The following is a 23864-nucleotide window of genomic DNA, read 5'->3' on the forward strand; positions in this document are numbered from 1 at the left end:
TAGTAAATATTTAAATAAATAAATGCAGCTACTTATTTTTTTTTTTTTACTTTTATTGAATGTCTATGATTTACACGTCATGCACCAAAATCCCTCTCCTCCCCCCAGTAAAATAAGACAAACAAACAAAAAATCTTGTCACAGAAGCTGTAGTGTATCACACAGTATAGCCTTTTGTCCACATATGTTTACTTTCAACTGTTCATGGCTACAAGTCATGGCTCTGGTTGGAGGCCTACACTATCGTTACCAGATCCCGTTGTTGCCGTGTGTCAAGGAGATTCTTAATCTTTGAATCTACAGGTCCGGCCCCTTCATGTGTTCCAGCAAATCATACATAGTGTAGATGTTGGGGTATGGTCCACTCAGAGCCCTGGATCAAGGCCTGCTCCCTTGTTTTCAGGGCAGGGACAGCTCTCTTGCTCCTGTGTCCTCAGGGCAGGACCCACTCTCCCATTTCATGTCATTGTGGCAGGGCCAGCTGTTATCATGGCAGGGCTGGCTCTCCTGCTCCCATGTCCTCAGGACAGGGTCAGCTCTCCTGTTCCAAGCAGCTACTTATTTTTTTAAAGTTTGAAACTTATCTTTCCAGCCAACCAATCTTAAGTTTACTATGAAAACCACAGCAAAATACCACCTTGTGACAGTGAGTATGACTATTATAGAGAAAGGAATCTCCATGGCGGGGGGGGGGGGGGGGTAGCAAGAATATGCAGAAGGATGTGGAGGAAAAGGAACCCTTGTATTACTGTTGACAGGAAAGGAGACTGACACAGGCATAATGGGGGAAAGCACAGAGCTTTCTAACAACATTAAAAACAGGCAGGTGAGCTGCCTCAAAAGGTAGAGGCACCTGCAACTGTGCTTTACCTTAGTATGTCCTCCAGTACCCACAAGGAGGAGAGAACTGACTCCAGAAAGTTGTCTTCTGACATCTGTTTTCATGTCATGACATGTACACAGTCCTATACACACACACACACACACACACACACACACACACACACACACATACACCAAACAAACACTAAACAAATAAATAAATAAATAATGTAATAAAAAGTTTTTTAAAGAAAAGAAGTTGGAGATGGGAGAGATGGCTCAGTGGTTAACAGTACTTGGTCCTCTTGACTCCCAGGATCCATGAGCTATCTCATGACCATCTGTAATTCCAGTTCCAAGAGACCCAGTGCTCTTTTCTGGCCTCCAAGGGCACCAAGCACTCACACAGTGCACAGACATGTGTCAGACAAAGCACCCATAATCATAAAACATTTAAAATTTTTTTTATTTAATTTTATGTGCATTGGTGTGAGAGTGTCAGATCACCTGGAACTGGAGTTACAGATAGTTGTGAACTGCCATGTGGGTGCTGGGAATTGAACCTGGGTCATCCAGAAGAACAGATAGTGTGATCTTAACCACTGAGCAGTCTCTCCAACCCCATAAAACATTTTTTAAAGTTTAAAGAAATAAAGGGAAAACATTATTTAAAAAAAAAAAAAAAAAAAAAAGAAAGCCAGGCAGGTTGCCAGGTAGCTGGGTCTTCTGCAAAGGCGGTAAGTGCTCTTAACTGCTAGCCACCATTCTTGTCCCTGTATGTGAGATTTCAAAACCACTGATTGCACAGGGGTAGAGAAGTAAATCCTGCTTGTAGGGGAGAAAGGAGAAAAAGAAACGGGTAAGTGTTGATCAAAGGACACAAAACAGTAGATAGGACAGCTGAAGTGGCCCAAGACCTGTCATTCCAGCACTCGGGAAGCTGAAGCATCACAAGTCCCAGGTTAGCCTGGGCAACACACAGTTAAACAGGTTTCAAGTGCTCTTATCGCCAATAAAAGAGGGAGGGATGGTCAACTAAAAGATGTAATGGATATGTTAATTTGCTTCACTGTAAGAACGCCACTGCATCTGTACATATGGGCGCCATGTTAGACACTTTAAATCATACAATTTTAACTCCAGTTCTGCCGAAGTCAGAGTTACTCCACACTAGGACTGTGTGTGTAGCAAGGGGCTGCAAAGTGCTGAGATCCATGGCTTAGTGTTTCACAAAGCCTGCTCCCAGCTGCAGGCTGCCCTTGCTTATTAAGTAAGGGGGCTTGGGGGTAGGGCCAGGCTAGTGCGCTTGCCCAAGGTCCATACCCAGTGACAAAGGGGACCAAAGGAAGGATTTGAAAGCTTAACGTTGGGGTGGGGGTGGGGGGATGATGTGTGTGTGTGTGCACATTGTTGTCATTCATGTATGCCCGTGTTTGTGTGTGTATGTATATATGTATGTATAGGTCTAATATGTGTGTGTTGTGTTTTGTGTGTATTGTATTATGTGTGCGATTTGTATGTGCGTGTCTATGTTTATGGATCTCATTTGATATATTTTGTATACATGTGTGTTATGTGCATGTTGTATGTATGTGGGTGTTGTGTGCATTTATGTCTGTTTATGGGTCTCACATGTGTATAATTTGTGTGTGTGTCTGTTTATGGATCTCATGTTTATGATGTATTTTGTGTGTATGTATTGTTACGTGTATATCTGTTGCATATATGTGTGTGTGTTGAGTATTTGCACCTGTTTATGGGTCTCATATGTGTGCTGAGGGGTGTGTGGTGCTGAGATAGAACCTGGGCCACTAAGAAAGAATCTTACCACTGATTTACCCCTTTGAAAATTTTTTATCATAGCACAAATAGTATTTATTCATAGAGTACCAAGGTTTAGTTTTCTGTATATTTTTTCATTCACACAAGTGACATAATGCAGTCACGAAACAAATTCACAGAATCTATAAGTTAAAAATAAATGTGGGCCACAAGGCGGCAGAGGATGGCAGAGGACACCCAAAGGCCTGGCTGCCACCACGCCAAGCAACACAGGTGGAGGAAGACATCCAAAAGACCCTCCAGCCATGTAGCCCACCCTCAGCAGGACCCACTACAATGGCCAAGTATGTGATGAACAAACGGGAAAAGAGAAGTGGAAAAGTTTGAGCATTATGACGGGAAGTAGGACTGGAGACTAGAGGGTGGAAAGGAATAGCCTGTTGTGAGTAGCCTGCCCTACACCTGAAGCCTTGGTGAAGTCCCAGCTTGTGCTGCTGCTGAGGGCCATGTCTGAGTCCCTGGCTATGCAGCAGCAGGGGTCTGCGTCGATGTCTATGGCTCAAATTACCACTGAAGACCATGCAGAAGTCCTTGGTCTGGGCTTCTGCCTGGGACCACACAGATGTGCTAGGGCTGTGCAAAGCTGGCACTGCCCTTCACTGGCTGCTGCACTCTGGAAAGCTAGCCTCTCACCAGTGGCAGCACTCAAGAGAACAAGGCCTGCAACTTGCCTGGGCAGCACAGTAGAGCTAGCCCTGGTGGCCAGGATGTGGATGAGCCAGCCTGACGGTATGAGCATGGGAGAGCTATGAACTGGCTTGGGCGTGGGGGTAATGCCCTCTACCTCCTCACCCCTTGCCACCTGCGACAACTGGGACAACTAGCCCTGAGGTCAAAAAAGTGCAAGAGCCATCCCTGCCCCTCACCAGCTGCAACACTTGGGAGAGCGGGCCCTGTCCCTCACCTGAGTAGCACAGTAGATCTAGCCCTGTCCCCACCTCCACCCCTCCCCACCCCCTCACACACACACACACACACACAAACATGCACACCACCACCACCACCACCAGCTACAGCATTGAGTAAGCTAGCCTGGGCAGTGCTGGAGAGCTCACTGCTGGAGGTGCAGGAAATCTGGCTGGTGGGCTGACCACCCAGGCCCAGATCCAGGGCTTTGAGTTGGCCCACCCCGACTTCTACCTCATCTATGAACTGCTGGAGTATATGAAAGGGCCAGTCCTACTGATCCACAGCTGTAGGATCTCCATGGCAACAACAAGGTAACCTGTAGAAGTCCTGGTGACGACCCACTATTGATGGTGTACCAGAAGCCAAAGGCCTCACCAAACCAAACCAATGGCTCCCTGCAATCAACATGTGCAAGCAAAGCTGTGTGGACAGAAGAGTACACTGTGGGACACACTGTGACACACTCACTGCAGATTCCACAATGAGCTAGCTGGTTTCTGTGCTTTGTTTTGTTTTTCTTTGCAGAGGGGATGGGGGGGAGGTTGCAAGGGCAGATGGCAAATATGAACGGACAGGATGATGAGTGGCATTGGGGTACAAGATAACGGGACTCACAACGACTTGGTAAAAAGTTTTAAAAATAAACAAATAAATGTATGTGGGTGCCAGTGTGAGGAGTTTGATCTCCAACACCCCTGCGGGAAGTCAGGCTTGGCGCTTCACCAACCCAGCCTAATCCCTAAGCACAGTTTAAAAGTTATTCTTATAGCCACAGGTAACTGTAATTCTCATATTTCATCCAGAAAACTTCTGTCTCCAACAGATGGAGACCATTACAGAAAACTCCAACTAACCAAACTGCAGAGTTACGAAGCCCAGTCCCAGTCAATACATCCACACAACAGAGCCTGTGTCTGAGGCCCAGCCATTCCTTGTGGAAGAGGAGGTGGATGACAAAAGTCAGAAGCAAAAGAAGTTTTGCTGTGAGAAATGTCAGAAGCTGCACCCAAGAAGTCTCACCAACTTAAGTCAGCGTGACCCCAATAGACATGCTAATGCAGGGGGAGGTGCTCAAGAGGCCTCAACACTGCACAAAGAGCTGCAGGCAACTAAGGAACACCAAGAGAGGTACTTCCCCTGGGACAGGCACACTGATTGGTTATCCAGTGCCAAGTGGCCACCCTGAAAACATACACACAGGTAACATTATACAGACCAGCAGGTTGTATTTCTCTATTTAGGGATTTATATATTTATAAACACACGTATACGTAACAACAATTAAAGGGAAAAAGGACCTGGATTTTAAGTTGTGTGTACATGGAAGAATTAGGAGGGAGGAAAGGAATGAGGAAAGTGATGTAAATATATAGTAATCTTTTTTTTTTTAAAGAAAAGAAAAGTTAAGCATGGAGGTGTGCATTTGTAATTTCAGGGTCAAGGAGGCAGAGACAGACAGCTCTCTGGGCTTGCTGGCCGGCCAGTCTAGCCTAATTGGAGAAGCCCAGGTCCAAGACAGAAGCCATGTCTCAAAACAAAACTAAAAGAAAGGGACGTGTCCCCTGAAGAACAGTATCTAAGGTTGACCCCCCCCCCATGCACTTCTATATACAGGAGCACACGAGAACATATTTACACACACACACACACACACACACACACACATCTATTTTCCGTATCTAGAACTAATTTGCATTTGTGGCATCCAATTTTTATTCACAAGCAAGCCATTTCCAAAGACCTCAAGTTCGGGCTCTCCACCTAAACTTTAAAATGACATGCTGATTTTATGACATATCAAATAGACTTTAAAAAGTTAGAACGCTAAAGAAAACGAAGCTGGATTCTCCACTTAATGGCTCCTTGACTAAATATTATAAGCCAGTGAGCTTTGGAAGGCCCTGTGTTGTACAGCATATCCTGGCCTAGGCTGACCTATCACCAGACAAGGCTGAAGAAGAGAAGCCAGACTGAAATGCACCTTCTAATGAGTATCATAATAAATGACCTAGAATCCATGTAAGAAACTCACAGAATCCATGAGATAGAGACAAAGCCACTTTACCTATGAAAAATGTCCTGAGTTTAGACACTCTAAAGGAAGTACAAGCCATTTCCAAGGAGCCCAAGTTCAGCCCTAAACTCAACAGGAGACCCAAGAAAAGTGATGCTGCTTCTAGCTTTGAGAACTGCATACAAAAACCAGTCCACCTTCATTCTAATTCGCTGGGTTATTGGGGAGGAAAGTATTTCACCTGTTTATGAAGTTGTCCTTACAGTAATCAATTATAAGAAATGAGGTCACCCTCATGCCAGCCAGCTCATTAAACTAACACCCTTATTGATGAGGTCCTCAATCAGAGTCCACACCCATGACCTTAAGCCAAGAGCCATGTGCCCAATTGGTTTCTTGTTTGCTTCTGACAGGGAAAGGCACTGGAGAGGAAGAGAGAGCCGGAGGGGGATAGAAGGAAGGAGGAGGGATAGGGTCTGATTTGAGTGCCATAAACATCAAATCATTTCTGTTCCTTTTTGTTTACAAGTTAGTTACTTATTACGTGTGCATGAAGGAGTGTGCTTGCCTCCACACACATGTGGAAATCAGAGGACCACTTACAGAAACTGTTTCTCTCCTGGGAATTGAACTCAAGTTGTCAATTTTGACAGCAGGCTCCTTTACCTGCTGAGCCATCTCTCAGGCCAGTGATTTCTGTTTTTGACATAGTGGCACCAGCTGCTGGGCAGTCCTCCTGAGAGAGGAATGCCGATGCACACAACAGTCTCATTTTCACCTTTGAAACGTCTAGGATCTCACGTCAACGTTTCCTTCTACTTCCCAGACCTGGGCTGCTCACCTGATTCCCACAGGAATAATCTGCTAAAACTGTAAACAGGTGTGTAGTAAAGCCCATTTGGAGCACTGTCAATAGAATGAAAAGGAGAGGAAGGGATGCGGGAGGGAGGGAGGGAGGGAGGGAGAGACAGAGGAAGGAAGAAGGGAGAGAGGAAGGGTGAGGGGAGAGATGGAGGGAAAAGGGAGAGAGAGTCCAGGGCCCCAGAGAGATGGCTCAGCAGCTAAGAGCACTTTGTTCTTGAGAGGGCCTGGGTTGGATTCCCAGCACCACATGCCAACTTATAACCATGCTTAAATACAGTTCCTGGCAATCCAGGGCCATATTCTGACCTCTGTGGTCAGACATGCACAGTAGTGCACGTATGAACATGCAGGCAAAGCATTTATACACACATGAACGTATTTAAAGGCTGGGTGTGATGACACAAATTTCTCTAATGCCAGCATTCAAGAAGCAGAGGTATGCTGATCTCCATGAGTTCAAGGCCAGCCTGGTCTACATGGCAAGTTTCAGGCCAGCCAAGGCCACATCAAAAAACAAAAACAAACAAAGCAAAAAAAAAAAAAAAAAACAAAAGACAAAAAAAATTAATCTTAAAATTGGGGGAGGGGAATAAAAGAAATCCTAGCGTTTTCCTTTTCTTTAATTTATTAATTGAATGGGTGGGTATGGGCATGCATGTCATATCTTGTGTGTCAGAGGGCAACTTGGAGTCAGTTCTTTCTCCTTTCACAATATGAGTCCAAGAGAATGATCTCAGGCCACCTAGCTTAGAGACAAGTGCCTTTAGCTACCATGGCATCTCACCAGCCTAGCATTACCTGCTTGCCTTTCTAGTCCTCTATTGATTGTGTAGTAGATGCCTAGGCTCAAGTCTCTCACTTAAGATGTGTTGTGTTTCTTCTCCAACCTGAATGACCCTTAGAAACATGTTACAAGAAATAAGACAGATACAAGGCATGATTCCAAAAAGTATCCAGAAAGGCAAGTTCACAGAGACAGGCAATGGGTTTGCAGTTATCAAAAGCTAAAAGGCGGGGGAGATTTGGGAGTTACTGTTTAAAAGTTTCTCTCTGGAGAGCTAGAGAAATCCTCAGTGGCTGAAAGCACTTGCTGTTTGGAATTTGTTTGGTTCCCAGCACCTTTAGTGGTAGACTCACAACTGCTTATAACAACCGTTCTACAGTATGAGAAAGTGTTTGTTTGTTTTTATCCCTGAGGCTAACATGCAGGAGTTGTGTTGTAATGGGACTGGGCTCTACAATTCCACATTTTGATTGGTTCAGGTTTCCTTGATGAGGGGTGAGGATTACACTTATGTGTGGGTAAAAGGACAAATATTTAGAAGCCAGTTGGAGATCAGTAAAGTGATGACCAAGGTCCGTGGCTTTCCTAGCCCTTTTACTTTGCTAGTTTTTGTGGTTACTTTGTGCTCTGTGCTTACACCTGAGATTTGGAGCTAGGAAACTCAGATGAGAAAGAACATGCAAAGTTTGTCTTTCTGGATCTGGGTTACCTCACTCAATATGGTCTTCTTTAGTTCCATCCATTTACCTGCAAGGTTCGTGGTTTCATTTTCCTTTGCGTCTGAAGAGTATTCCATGGTGTGTATGTGTGCACCATGTTTTCATTATTTATTTTTCAGTTGAAAAACATTTAACTTGTTTCTACTCTTAGAAGAGCAATGACCATAGCTGAACGAGTGTCTGTGAAGTGGGGTATCAAGTCACTTGGGCCAAGGAGTGATATAGCTAGGTCATGTGGCAGATTTGTTTTTCACTTTTTGAGGATGCTCCACACTGATTTCCAAAGTACCTGGGTACCAAGAATGAATGAGGGCTCCCTTTTTCCTCACCTCTCTTCCAACATTTGTCGTCCGTAGTTTCACTGATCTTTGAGTTCTGACTGGGTGGGGTAAGATGAAATTTCAATACAAATGTTTTGATTTACATTTCCATAGTTTCTAGAGACAATGAATGGACATTTTTGTGATATTGCTTAGCAGTTTCTCCTCCTCCTCCTCCTCCTCCTCCTCCTCCTCCTCCTCCTTCTCTTCTTCTCCCAGAAATTCTCTGTTCAGTCCCAGACCCTTAAAAAAAAGGTCATTTGTTTCTTTGACTCTTTGTTTTCTGAGTTGTTGTTTTTTTTTATATATATATATTCTGGATATGAATCCTCTGTCAGATGTCATATCCTTCACACCTGGGAAGGCTTCTCTTCCGTTCCCTGGGCTTCCTTTTTACCTGATTGTTTCCTCAGCTGTGCAGAAGCTGAGAAGACACTTCTCTTCTCTTCTTTTTCTTCCCCCAGCTTTGGAAATGGTATCCAGGACCTCACACATGCTGGGCAAGTGTCCTACCGCTGAAGCACACCCTGAACATGCTCCTCGTCATTTCTTGGCACCTTCAAGCTCCTCTCTCTGTGGGTCAGACATAAAATATAGAATAGATTACTGTGCTTTGTTTCCTTTATTTAATCCTAATTGCCACAGGGTTTAATCCTTAATTACAAAGCACAGTAAGTAGACCTAGAGCACCTAATCTATGCAAATGAACTTGTCAGTTGCCAGGAACTTCTGGTTAGCAAGTCCTAGCTTTGTGTCATGGCTTAACTTGAGAAGAATTTAGATGTTGGGTCCTGGTGCTCAGGGTTCCTTTGCTATTGTATCAAGATAAACTGTCACTCAACCTGGGGACAATTAATCCCCAATAATATGTGTAAGGATTACATTAATGAGAGTAGAAAACACATACACAAACTAGCCTAGTTCTCCTTCTTGCCTGTTTTCAACAAACTGCTTTAGAAAGGTCTGAATTGTGACATGGTAGATGCGTGTGTCTATCTATGGGTATCACGTGATTTTGTGTATGAGTGTAGTGTGTGAGGGTGGTGTATTCACACACGTTTGGGAATGTGGACTTAACTTGTTAAGGCAGCTGCTCCTTTGGGCAGATTCTTAGGTGAAGAAAGAGAAGAAAGATGATGCAACTGATTTGAGCCTCCCTGGCCAGTGTTTTCCACCCAGCATTTTCCCACTACTACCTTAATAGAGCAGGCTGAACTCAGCACGGATAATTCACTCCATAAATGGTCCTCTCAAACCACAGAATTAAAGTGTATTCACACACCCATCCAAAAGGCATGCCCCAGCAGTTCGTTTCCAAACAGGATTTCTATATCACAGCCCCTATGGTTGTGTGTTTTATATTAAATCTTCATGCCATCCACTATTACTCCAAAGCATTTGTCATTGTTTCCCTTTTAAATTTAGTTTTGCTTTTAACTGTGTGTGTGCCTGTGTATCTGTGTGTGGATATGTGTACATACGTGTTGGTGCTTATACAAGACAGAAGAAGGCATCAGATTCCCTGGAGCTGGAGTCACAGGTGCTTGTGAGCCACTGTATATGGGTGCTGGAAACTGAACTCTGGTTCTCTACAAAAGCAGTGAACGCCCTTAACTGCTGTTTTCCAGTCCCAGATATATTCTTTAAAACGATTCTATGTTGTTGTCCATGAACACAGAATCTTATGTGGTAATACAAAGAGTGAAAAACTGGTACAGGTTATAACATGAACAAAGCTTGAAAGAATGGAAAATTCCAGTTGCACAGAGCTACATAGTACCAGGCAGAGTGGTACATGCCCATAAGGCCAATTACTCAAGAAGCTGAGGCAGAAGCTGCCACACTGAACCACACCCCCAGCCTCTCACTAGTGGATTCTAGGAAGAGGCTCTGCCTCTGAACCATGTTCCCAGCCCCTCACTGGAAGACTCTAGACTTTATCTCTGGGCCATGTCCCCAGCCCTGGTCCGTATCCTTTTATGGACATATACAAATATTTCTGCAGGAATAGAACTGCTAGTCCAAAGGGATAAAGCTTTTTTGTTTTGTTTTTGTGTTTTGTTTTGTTTTGAGACAAGGTTTCTCTGTGTAGCCTTGACTGTCCTAGACTTGCTTTGTAGACCAGGCTGGCCTCGAATTCCCAGTGATCCCCCTGCCTCTGCCTCCCGAGTGCTGGGATTAAAGGCGTGGGCCACCATGCCTGGCTGGGATAAGGCATTTTTATTTCTGACTTATTTGCCTACTCATTCTTGCTTTAAAACTAGTTTATTCACCTCTACCAAATGCCAGATGTATTTGAGGTACTGGAAATAATGTATTTTTAAAAGTGCCAGATCTAAGGGCTGGAGAGATGTCTCAAGAGATTAAGAGAGCTGTTTTTGCAAAGTGCCCGGTCTCTTCGCACAGCACCACTCACAGCGGCTCCCAATCATGGACAATCCCAGTTTCCAGTGGATTCGATGCCCTTTCCTGGCCTCTCCAGGCACTCACGTGCATCCAAAAATGCTCACACACGTAATATAAATATAAGTCAATTTCTTTTTTGTGAGTGCCAGATCTAGGCCAGTGAGATGTCTCAGCAGGTAAAGGCATTTGCCACCAAGCCTGACAGCCTGAGTTGGATCCCAGAGTCCATGCAGTAGAAAAAGAGGCCTTTACTCCCACAAGTTGTCCTCTGACCTTCATGCACATCACAGAGATGGGGGTGGGGGGGAGTAGGGAGATAGTTACTTAATTCATAACAGTACAGCATGATTAAAGTAGTACGTATTAAGTGCAACAGAGAAAAGGTAAGCACGATGGGGCTTGGAGAACAATGGGAGAAAGAGACTTTTTTTTATTGTGGTAAAATATGCATAACACTTTGTTATTTTAAATAAAATGCACAGTTTAGTGGTATCCACAATTTTGTACAACCACCATCTCCAAATAGTCCCAGAACATTTCATCATCCCTAAAGAAGGCCCTGTATCTAGGTGGCTGGTCAAGGAGGTGACTGGTTTTGCTTTGGTTAGTATTGCTTTGTGTTTCTCCTCTTTGGCAAAGCCCTTTTCGTTATGTTTTTATTTGTTGTCTTGTGTGTCTGGAGACGATCACACAGGCCACAGTAAAAGTGCAGAGGTCAGAGGATAATCATTGAAAATGCACAGAAAACAAACACCACCACCACCACCACCACCACCACCACCACCACCACCACCACCACCACCAACCCAGCCTCATTTCGTCTGTTTGTGCTAAGGATGGAAGCCAGAACCTTACACATGTTAGGCAAGCTTTTGTACCACTGGCCTCTGCACTCCCAGGCCAGAAAGTGACATCTGGGTCCAGAGCTGGAAGAGTGAAAACCCTGTTAAGATTGATGAAGGCAGGAAGTCTGAGACCTACCTGGGCCATATAGCGAGATCCTGTTTCAAAACAAATAAATGGAGCGCACAGTCTTTGCATGCTACCTTCTGAAGAGGACAGGAAGAAGTACCTAGTCAGAGAAGCCCAAAGCAGCAATTCTGAGAATATAAGACAATGTCCTTGCTCTGCCTTCTGGTTCTTTGTCGCTCTACAGGCCTGATGACTGAGACTAAGAACATGCACGCAGACACCTGCTTGGGCCTTCTGGACTGTCCCCTCTCCTGACCTCATCCCAGTGTCTGCCAAGGGACCCCAGCTGCCGTACAGGAGCTCAGGGCTTCCCTGCTCACCGCCTTTCTCCCTCTTCAGCTCCCTCTTATGAGCCTATAATAAACTTCACCTTCTGCGACCTATAAGTTGTTCCATTTTGAATTTACAAGTTCAAGAACCCAATAGTCACTGGTTTGGGGTGACATGGTGACTAATGAGTTTTCTGGGGTGCTAGCTCCCTAAGAAAGGTCCATATTTATCAAAGTACCCATATCGCTTCTTTTTTATTTAATTACTCATCATTAACATTCTGTTATATAGAATATATATAACTTGGAAATAACACGAGAGTAAATTATTTACCCACCCTAAGTGAAAGGAGTCAGATGCAGGGCTGGGGGACACTGAGCGCTCAGGCAGACTGTTGGGGTAAGAAGCGTATTAGAAGGGTTTTTAATGCCATGGTCAGACAGACAACAGCAGAGCACTGTTCTGAGTTTATTTATCAGGGCAATAAACTATAATGGAGGCTTCAAGGAGAATCAGGCCTTTTATGAGCGAAGGCCCTTCTTATACACAGCAGCACAGCGGGAACCTGCAGCCAGCTCTCCAATTCCCTAGAAGGCAGTCAGTCAGAGGAGGGAGTGGGGAGGGGTCTCACTATCTGCAGCCAAAGCAGCCCTTTAATGTCTAGAGTCTGGAAACTTCACTTGAGAAAGTCAGGTACCTAGGGGGGTCTGTTAGGAAGTTGACCTCATCAGGCAGACTCCCCACAGTGTTAGAAAATAAGGAAAACATAGTTTCAAGGTACACAAAGCAACACAAAAACAGAATGTATGAATCTCTCTCTCTCTCTCTCTCTCTCTCTCTCTCTCTCTCTCTCTCTCTCTCTCTCTCTCTCTCTCTCTCTTCCCAGACAGGGTTTCTCTGTGTAACAGTCCTGTCTATGCTGGACTCGCTTTTGTAGACCAGGCTGGCCTCCAACTCACAGAGGCCTGCCTCTGCCTCCCAAGTGCTGGGCTTAAAGGTGTGCAGCATACACCAGAATCCTTGCTCTAAGCAGTAACTTCATTTCATGCCATTGATGAGAGCCTGACTTAACAAACCAAACATGATTGGTTGTCCAAGCAAAGGCAGAGGGAAGGGCAGGTCCTGCTGTATCTATGAGTGGGAAGACGGGAGGTGCAAGTACTGAATTCTAACACCCACAGGGTCAATAATGCCCTGAAAGGGGAGCTCAGCAGGGGAGAGTGTTATTTATGGCTTTAAGAGAATGCAAGAATCCACAGAATCAGACCTCAGGCTAACCTCACAGGAAGCTTCCACCACTGGAAGGCACTCCACACAGGAAACCGTGGGGCTGCTTACTCTGTACACCTTCTCACACAAAGCTGCATGAGGAGCATTCACTCTACAAGCTAGCCCACAAAGAGTGTGTGTTAGGATCCTGCTTCAGCCTGTCACGTCATTGCTTACCTGCCATGGGGGCGTGGCCCTACCCAAGATTATAAAAGGCCAAAACCTCTCTCTTTCTTCCCCTCTCTCCCTATCTCTCTGTCTCTCACTGTCTCTGTCTCTGTCTGTCTGTCTGTCTGTCTGTCTGTCTCTCTCTCTCTCTCTCCCCCGTAGCCCTCCTCCCCTTTCCTTCTTTCCCCATGTCCATTTAATGAACTCCTTATCTAATATCTGTTCTGTGGCATCTTCTTTTTTTATATTAATCATAAAAGTGTTGCGTAGCCAACTCCTGCAGACATGCAGAGACATGTTAAATGCTAATAAATTCTTGGCTGAGTTTTAGTAGCTAACAGTAAAACACCTGGTAGTGGCATAAACTCCTGCTGCCTTTGGAGCTCTCACCTGGGTTGAAGGTCGTAAAAAGCTTTCTCTGACTTTGGTTTTTGGTTTGGTTTTGCACTACTGTGAGTGGAGGGGGCAATTAACCCCAGGTTTCACGCACCCTAAGCAAGTACTCTGTCTGCTGCTCTCCCTCTTCGATCTCCCTAGGAAACTGACAGAAACAAAGAAAGGCCGCTATGTCATGGTACAAAGGGCTTGACTTTAAGCCCAGTGAAGCATCAGTGAGTTTTCCTCTATAGGGTGAGTTCCCTAGCTGGCCCAGGCTACACAGTGGGAGAGGGATGGGGACAGAGGGAGGGAGGAGAGGGAGAGGCAGGGAGGGAGGAGAAGGAAGAGAATGTGCTGGGAATGTGAAGCAGCCATTGGAATAGCAGTTTGAAGAGTGCATGTCATCAACGTGGGTACCAGGTTAAGTGGGAGAAAGTAATATGCTCTCTCAGCTGCCAAACTTTTAGACAGTCAACAAACCTCTGCTTGGGGCCAGAAAAAGGGCACAGTGGGTAAAGGCGTTTACTGCCAAGACTGATGACCTGCATCTGATCCCCAGGACACGGACACACACACACACACACAATTGTATAGCAATTTTCTCTAGGATAAAACATTTGATCCTGAGCCCGGCATGGTGATGCACGCTTTTAATCCCAACACTCGGGAGGCAGAGGCAGTGCTAAGAGGTAAGTTCATAGCATAAGTGCCTTTACAAAGAAATTGGAGCAATCTTATATTAGTGACTTAACAGCACACCTGAAAGCTCGAGAGCAAACAGAAGCAAACACACCCAACATGACAGGATAATCAAACGTGGGGCTAAAATCAATAAAATAGAAACAAAGAGAACAATACAAAACAAAACTAGAAACAGAGAATCAATGAAATTAAAAAAAAAAAAAAAAAAAACTTGGTCCCTTGAGAAAATCAACAAGGTAGACAAAACCCTTGGCCAAACTAAGTAAAAGACAGAGAGAATATATCCAAATTAACAAAATCAGAAATGAAAAGGGGGACATAACAACAGACACCGAGGAAATCCAAAGAACCATTGGGTCTTACTTAAAAACCTGTACTCCACAAAATTAGAAAATGTAAAAGAAATGGACAATTTAATCAATAGATGCCACTTACCAAATTTAAATCAAGATTAGTTAAACAATCTAAATAGGCCTAAGGAAATAGAAACAGTCATTATAAGGCTCCCAACCAAAAAAAAAAAAAAAAGCCCAAGGCCAGATGGTTTCCGCGCAGAGTTCTACCATACTTTCAAAGAAGAGCTAATGCCAATACCCCTGTAGAACATCCTGAAGAAGGGAGGCGTGGGAAGGATGTCAGAGCTGGGGGATAGGAAGGAGAGCTATAGAGTACTGTCTTCTGAACAAGACATGGCCATTACTACGCATGAGATCACTACCATTGTGGTTGCTAGCACAAGATCAAGCCAACAAGATCAGTCAGTATCTACTACTTCACTAACTGGACTCAGTGTACAAAGAAAAAAAAGAGGACATGAATGGGGAAGGGGTGTGTTGCAGCTGTCCAGGGGCAGTCAGAGGAGGGAAAGAAGGGTGGATATTATCAAGGGGGGGGGCTGGAGAGACAGCTTAGGGGTTAAGAGCACTGACTGTTCTTCCAGAGGTCCTGAGTTCATCCCAGCAACCACATGGTGCTCACAACTGTCTATACCCTCTAAAGCCCTCTTCCGGCATGCAGGTGTACATGCAGATACAGCACTCATATACATAAAGTAAATAAATAAAATATTTTTATTTTCGAGTCAGAGTTTCTCTGTGTAGCCTTGGCTGTCCTGGACTCACTTTGTAGACCAGGCTGGCCTGGAACTCACAGTGATCTGCCTGCCTTTGCCTCCCTGAGTGCTGAGATTAAAGGCATGCACCACCATGCTGGCTAATATATAAAATCTTTGAGAGAGAGAGAGAGAGAGAGAGAGAGAGAGAGAGAGAGAAACAATGATGTAGGGTAAAAAGCTGGAGCTCAGTTCCTGGGCTTGAAAACCCACCAATCCCTGAGCTTGCCCCGAGATCAGGGCTTGAAATCCCACCATTCCTCACCCTGCAACTCTCCACTGTGGAAAACTCCAACCCCAAGAAACCCTGTATAGCCCACCTCCCACTTGGCTCTTTGCTGCTTCTCTCCTGAGCAGAGGAGGGCCCCTTGGCTTCCAGCTGCTAGGATTCCTTTCCCCTCAGAGCTCTAACACTTACATACACTGTGTAAGAATGTGATCTTAGAATCCACTTCAGGCCATGACACCTGCTACAGACCTTCCCTTTTCACAGATTCTGGCAGCGACCCACACTGAGTCACTTGGAACCAGATCTCTCACCCGGCTAAGTGAGTTTAGGCTAGAGGTGGCCACACATCCTGCTCCCAAGCCCAGTCCCTGACTCCTGCCTGGGGATCAGAGGCTGACTGCAGGCTTGTCTTGTGAAATCACCCCATCTTCAGAAAGTTTCAAGAATGTACCCCACCTCTGCCACATGAGTCCTTGTTCTTCTCTTCAGAACCCCAGTATACTGTTTGTCTTAGGTGCCAGGTCCTGAACTTGCCTCAGAGTCCTGCCATGATGCTGTCCATCTGTCTGTCTGTCTGTCTGTCTGTTTCTCTTCCTGTCTTTTCATACCATTAATAAATTCCATATGCCCAACAATACATCTCAGTGTCCCCTCAAGCCCCCATTTGAGACCTTTCACATTGTTTACATGCATGAAGTTGTCAAAGAATAAATGATTCCATTTAATTTTATTATTATATTAAATTCTATTCTATTTAAAACATAAAACCTACCCCTATTTCTAAAAGCAAAAACACCACCTTCTAAAGGCACCTGACCATTCCAACATGTCCAGCCTCTGGGGGACATTTCACATTCAGAGCATTACGCCATCCCTGACTTCAGAGAAAATACACATTCACCAAAAGATGGCGCTGGAGAGATAGCTCAGCTGTTAACAGCTCTTGTAGTTCTTCCAGAGGACCTGAGTTCGGTTTCCAGCACTCATGTTACACACCTCACAATTGCCTGGTGCTGACCAATGTATCCAGTGCCCTCTTCTGGTCCATAATAACACTGCAGTCATGTGCAAGCACACACACCACACCACCATACACACACACACATACACACACACACACATACACACACACACACACACACACACACACACACAAATTAATAATTTTAAAGTCTTCAAAAGATTTTCATCCCTACTCAAGGACACACGCTGGTAAGTGACATAGGTAGGCCCGGCTGTGCCTGGAGTTTTTCCAGTGTGAGGCTTCCTCCTAAAAAGGGCACTGGGATCCATCTGCCAGAATTCACACCCAAGCCAGGAGCAGAGTTGTCAAATCCAAACCACTGGGAGCTACCATGAGTCAGGGCTTTGGTGCTGGAGAGGGAGGAACCTGCGGCCAGCTTCTGGGTGGTACAAAACCATACCCTAGATGTTAGGAAAGAGTTTGGCTTTCCAAATCTGGGAGGCAGCTCACTGTGGAGGATCTCTTGCCTGACAGCTATCAGGAAATTGATGCCTTCATGGTGAGATCATCTTTGTTGAAAAAAAAAAAGGATTATTTTTCTCCGCCAATTTAAGGAAATCTCAACACTCAACAAAGCATGTGAAGACAGACTACCCACAAGTGGAGAGGGGATTAGGAAACTAAACTCCAACCCTCCAGGGCTTGGATCTTTTAAGTATTTTTTTGGTGTTATAAGGTAGGTTCCCCCATCCTTTCAGATTAGCTATCAGAGGGGCTTGAGGGACTTACAGTTTCGTGCAAGCGGAGACGTGTCTAGGAAGAGCCTTGGGCTGTCGAGGCAAGTCAGCCAGAACAGAAACTCGGCCAGCATGGGGGAAAATGTAGACCAAGGCCCACTCCAGGTGAAGCAAAAGCTAGCACTTCAATCTCTGTCAGGCTGAGGCCAAGAAGCAACCATCAAAGAAAATCTTTGGTTTCTTTCCTTATCTGTCTTCTGGTCAGAATGCTTTTCTGCCCTCAGCATGACAGAGATTGAGGTGCTGGATGTTGTTGTCCCTTCCCTCTGTTCATCATGCCTGACAGGAAAGAGCATTCTCAACAAATATTTAGCCATGTGAGTTTTTGTTAGAGTTGAGATAGGGCCTAATGTCTGTGAGTCTGTCTCCAGTTTCCTGGGCTCCCTAGGAACTGCTAAATCAGAGACACAGCATGTCTGTCTCACATGGGAGCACTTCAACCCCGAATCGGCACACCTCCCGCCCTTTGTTCTCGGAATTGATTCTTGTTCCTGCTGCCTCAGGGAGATGTAAACCGGCAGTCTGCATTTGTACAGCCAGCTCACTAGATGCTGAGATTGGAGAAGATCGCCAGGTGCCAAGCAGCTTAGAGGCAGCAGGCATCAAAGGCCCATGGCACACCACTGACCTGTCCTGCAAAGACACCTCAAGGTGTCACTCTTCTACAGACCCCCAATCCTCTAGATTCTCCCCTTCCTCACAGTGAGCTTGCAGTGGGCCCCCTAGAGCTTCCAGGTGACCTGAATTTTCTCTTCAGACCCTCAACATACTCTCTGAACTCAAAACGGAAGCTTTGTTTCAATGTTTCTATCACATACTGGACACATCTTAAGAGTCTGTGCTAGGCAAGGAGTCATCGCTGAGGTTGCTCTCGAACCTGGCAAATAAAAATCAGTCACATGCCTGAGCCCAGACTTTCTGACTCAACACATCTGAAGCAAATTCCAGGACAAACGAAAAATCAAATCTTGTACCCCCTAAGAACTCTCCAGACAATGTTCAGTGTGCAATAAGGATGAGGAAGGCACTGTCCTGGCATTTCCGCAACTATTTGTGTCATTGCACTAATGCACACTGCAAAAAAATAGTTATCGAAGTTCGCAAAGTCCAATTGTCTAAAGAGAAATGGAGTCAGCGTAGCATCCCTTCCCCAGGGTAGCGGGCTTTTATTGCTCTGAAGCTGCATCTAATTCACTCCTTGCCTCAGATTGGAAGAAGGGAACAAAGAGCCTTAGTTGTTTATGATGAGGCCATGTTACAGAAGCTTCTCTGAGTGGGCAGAGACCCCTCCCCCAAGCAGCACCTGTACTCAGATCCTTCTGATTCCTCTTCTGCCTCCTCAGTGAGCACTCTGGGCTATATGTAATTGATACTATGAGGAGGCACCTGGACACCCGGCCTTTGGACCAGCGGGATGACCATACCTCACTCCGGTTTCTACTGTAAATCCCTTAAAAGCTCCCAGACTGGTGCTCCCTACTTCCTGAGACTCCTCCTACTATATGGGAGCCCCACCCCTCCATGCCCCCTACCCCACCCCTCCACGCCCCCTACGCCCATCCCCACCTGCCCCTGCCCCGTGCACTGAATCTGTATAAATCTGATACATTAAGAATCTGTAATAAACTTCTTTCTACAGCTCATCTCGTGCAGGATTGCTTTGGTAGCTGTCAAGTTTTCTGGGACACTAACTCCCTGAGAAAGGCTTTATCAATCTCAGAGACATCCCAATATGTTCATATTTATTTTACTGTTTGCCTGAGAGATTGGTTGGCTAATTGGTTAACTGGAAACTCAGCCTCACCACATCAAGCAAGCTGTTGTACTGTTGTTGTTGTTGTTGTTAATTCGCTTATTTTTAACTTCTTTTTTAACAGTTGTATACATGTATATAAGACATTCTAGTCACAATCTCCACCTTACCCTTGCTGGGAAATCAGCATCACACAAAGAAACACACAATGAAAACAAAAACAACCCAGCAAGGCAATTTCTTTTTGCAAAAAGGATGTGCCAGAACCCAGACCAGGTACACATGGTGGAGATGCCTTCATCTTTGATTAATTTTTTTTTTTTTTGCGGGGACAGGGTGGGGGGCGGTGAGGGGAGGTGTTCCAAGACAGGGTTTCCCTGTGTAGCCCTGGCTGTCCTGAAACTCACTCTGTAGACCAAAATGGCCTCAAACTCAGAGATCCACATGCCTCTGCCTCCCAAGTGCTGGGATTACGGGCATGCCGCCACCTTATCTTTGATTTTTAAGACGGATAGATACTATGTCTCATCTCGTTGGTGAGAGCTCTTTGGTATAAATTCATGACCTGATGGGACTGGTTAACCAGTATGAAAGCTGTGATAGCATTCAAAAAGAGTGTCCCATAGCAGGTTAACTTACAAATGATAGAAAACATTTTTACTAATCTCTCTTTGTTATGCTTAAAAAAAAAATCCAACTCAGCCAGCATAGTCTAACATCATGAAGTCTCTAATAACAGTAATTATTGTTATGATAACTGACTCAGGATTGTGGGTGAGAATGCTGCCGTGAGCCTCTGGATGAGGCCTCTAACACCGGAGTTAATCGTTTCCTTGTATTTTCAGAGTAGCTTAAAGCAAGCCAATCTTCTTAGGGGTGGTCCCCTGGCTAGACAACTGACCTGGTCCAGCTAGAATGAATCTCTTGACCAGAAGATTCTATTCTCTTAATGTCCTCTACCACCAAGCCCCCGCCTTTCAGCAAGTCCCCCCATATTTCTGTTTGTTTTTAATTCAGAATCAAGTATATAGAATTGAAAATCCTCCTAATGTTACTTTATGAGTGGTCTAGGTTAAAAAAAAAAAAAAATTTAAGGAGTTTATTTAGCTTAGTTACCAGCTACAGCCCATCATGGTTGGAAAGCCACAGGCAAAAGCTTCGAACAGCGAGGCATATCTCTAGTCAGGAACGGAGAGATAGTTTTGTTTTGCTTTGCTTTGAGAGTTTTTAATGTTTGTTTTTTGTTTTGATAAGCTGAGTAAATCTTACAGCACTGGACTGAGCCTCCCTTACTTGCCTCCTCAATAAATCTGAATGACACTGACTGATATGCCGGTTTGGGGGGGCGGGTGAGAGATAATACATGTAAAATGCCCCAAGCATACCATGCACCCAATAATTAAAATCCACCACCACACCAGGACAGACAAACCTACACAGAGAAACCCTGTCTTGAGAAGAAGAAAAATATAATAATGAATTCGCCACCACTATTCATTCCCTCCCAAGAATATGGATGCTGATGCTAAGCCACAGAGAACGGAAAACACGAAACTTCAACTGAGCTTCGTCACTCCCCAAACACCAACTATTAAGCAAGCTTGCCAGCCCATCCCCACCCACCCACCCCATGAAAAGTCTGGGATGAGGGTTCAAGAGGGACACTGACACCGATTGCTAGACTCATGGAGTCTTTTAGAACATGGACAGAGGCCCCAGCAGTAGAGACTGACACCACACCAGGGACCCTAAAGAGAGAAATCAGGGAACACATTGCAGAAAGGAATTCCTCCTTATTCCTTTCTGTGGGTGGGGTTGGTTTCACAGAAGCCGGTAGCCAGGCTCTCTGATTCCCAGACAGGAAGCAGGGAAGTGGGTAGGGAGCAGGCTGTGGCCACAAATACCATCTTTGGTATAAATTCAATTTCCCCAGATCCGAAATCCTGGCACCTGGAAGTGCATTAGCTAGAGATTACAGTGTCGCAGAAGGGTGCCTGTGATATCTGCGAAAGGAGGTGGCTGCTGTGGGTACTGTCTCATACGCAGCAATCTGTGCTTTAATTCTTTCTTTCTTTCCTTTTTACCTGAATCTCCTGATTCTTTTTTTTTTAATTAATTTATTCAGATTACAACTCAATTGTTATCCCATCACTTGTATCCTCCCGTTCCTCCCTCCCTCCCTCTTTCACTCTATTCCCCTCCACTAGGTCTATGACCGAGGGGACCTCCTCTGCCACTATATGGTCATAGGCTATCAAGTCTCATCTTGGTAGTCTGCTTATTCTTTCTTTGAGTGCCACCAGGCCTTCCCACTAAGGAGAAGTGGTCAAATATGGGGCACCAGAGTTCATGTCAGAGTCAGTCCCCACTCTTCACATAACTGTGGAGAATGTCCTGTCTATTGACTAGATCAGAGTAGGGTTCAATGTTTACTATTATATTGTCCTTGGATAGTGCAATAGCTTGAGCAGACCCCCTTGGTTCCCAATCCACCCATCACGCTGTTTTTCTTGTAGGTTTCTAGGACCTTCTGGACACTTCTATTTCCCCATCTCCTATATTTCTCTCACCTAGGGTCCCCATAGGATGTCCTCACATCTATCCCAATCTCCTGGTAAGTGAAGACTTTCATGGGACATGCCTTTTGGGATAGTGCCCCATTATAAGTGAGTATATACCATGTGAGTTTTTCTGCTTCTGGGTTTACTCACTCAGTATGGTCATTTCTAGTTCCATTCATTTGTCCACAAATTTTGGGATTTTCTTGTTTTTAATAGCTGAGTAGTATTCCATAGTGTAAATGTACCACAGTTTCTTTATCCATTCTTCTACTGAGGGACATTTAGGCTGTTTCCAGGTTCTGGCTATTATGAATAAGGCCGCTATGAACATGGTTGAGCATATGTCCTTGTTGTGTGCTTGAGCATTTTCTGGGAATATTCCAAGGAGTGGAATAGCTGGGTCTTAAGGAAGCCCTATTCCCAGTTTTCTGAGAAAGTGCCAGATAGATTTCCAAAGTGGTTGTACAAGTTTACATTCTCCCAGCAATGAAGGAGTGTTCCTCTTTCTCCACATCCTCGCCAGCATGTCAGGTTCCTGCCCGGACCAGTTTACATAGGGGACCAGTCTAGATTGTGCACCTTTGGTGGTTCATTCCCTGTGCCTTAAATTCTTACAGGTTCCTCCATCTTTTCGGTTTTCCAAAACCTCGCAGCGACACCAATTTGGGGCCCAAGCATTCAACACATAAGCCCATAGGAGGCATTTCATAGTTAAGCCATAGCAAGAAACCAGTTGCTGCTTGAGCAGCCTTTATATATATATATATATATATATATATATATATATATATTTTTTTTTTTTTTTTTTTTTTGGTTTTTCCGAGACAGACTTTCTCTGTGTACTCTTGGCTGTCTTGGACTTGCTTTGTAGACCAGACTGGCCCTGAACTCACAGTGATCTTCCTGCCTCTGCCTCCTGGTGCCTGGATTAAAGGCATAGGCCACCACGCCCCACACTATTTCTTTTTTCTTTCTCATCCACCAGCATCCCCAAAGAAACCAAAGGTCAGTCACAGGTCCCTGAACCACAGAAGCAAGTATCTGATTCAGATCATGTTGGGTACCAAAGGACACACTAGAAAAAAATTATCTTCTCTCTCTAGCCTGCCCAAAGAGGCCCCCAGACCAGATAAATTGAGACATTGATATTTTCTCTAAAACCCTAGCAGCAGAGACAAGGAGTAAAGCTCACTAAAAGAGAGTTTGCCTAGTATATGTAGGGCCCTCAGTTTTAATCCCAGGTTTACACACACAAAATATGTGTACAACAAAGTCTCATTGCAATGATTTTTTTAATTAGGTGACAGACGAAAAGTTTTCTGTGAGACTACATGACAACACATCTATGTCCTCCAATAAAAGGACACCTGGTTAGCCAAGATGGCGAAGGATATAGAATTAACCTTCATTCCCATTAATGAATAAAGAAATGTGGTATAGGGGCTGGCAAGATGTTTAAGTGGGAAAAGGCACTTGCTACCAAGCCTGGAGACCTGAGTTCAATCCCTGGGCTCCACAGGATAGGATAGAACTAAGTCCTGCAAATTGTCCTCTGGCCCATACATGTGTGCTATGGTGCACACACTTAAGTCATGAAAGATAGTATTTTCCCTCTCTAGTTTTCCATACTGTATTTGTGTGTTCAACTTTCTGGGTATTGAAGTCAGAACAAAAAAAACAAAAACAAAAAAAAATTCCTGCGTTCCAGAAAAATCCAACCTGCCCAGGTGATTGGGAAACTTAGGCTTGCCTCAAATTCTGTTGATCGTCAATGCAACCAGAGCTATTCAGCTATAAAGAGAATATGTAATCCCACGACTGCGGACGAGCCTGTGTTAATAGCTTACGTACTGTGCCTGGAGTGAGGCACAGAGAGACAAACACTGCCTGTTCTCACCTGTGTGGAGTCTAAAACAGCCACTGCCGTGGAGGCTGAGAGTAGAATATGGCTTCCCCTTGAGCTGAGAGAGAACGATGGGAACAGATTAGTGAGCAAGTACAACAAAATCG

The sequence above is a fragment of the Acomys russatus genome, chromosome 28, assembly GCF_903995435.1.
Source record: "Acomys russatus chromosome 28, mAcoRus1.1, whole genome shotgun sequence".
Taxonomy (NCBI): domain Eukaryota; kingdom Metazoa; phylum Chordata; class Mammalia; order Rodentia; family Muridae; genus Acomys; species Acomys russatus.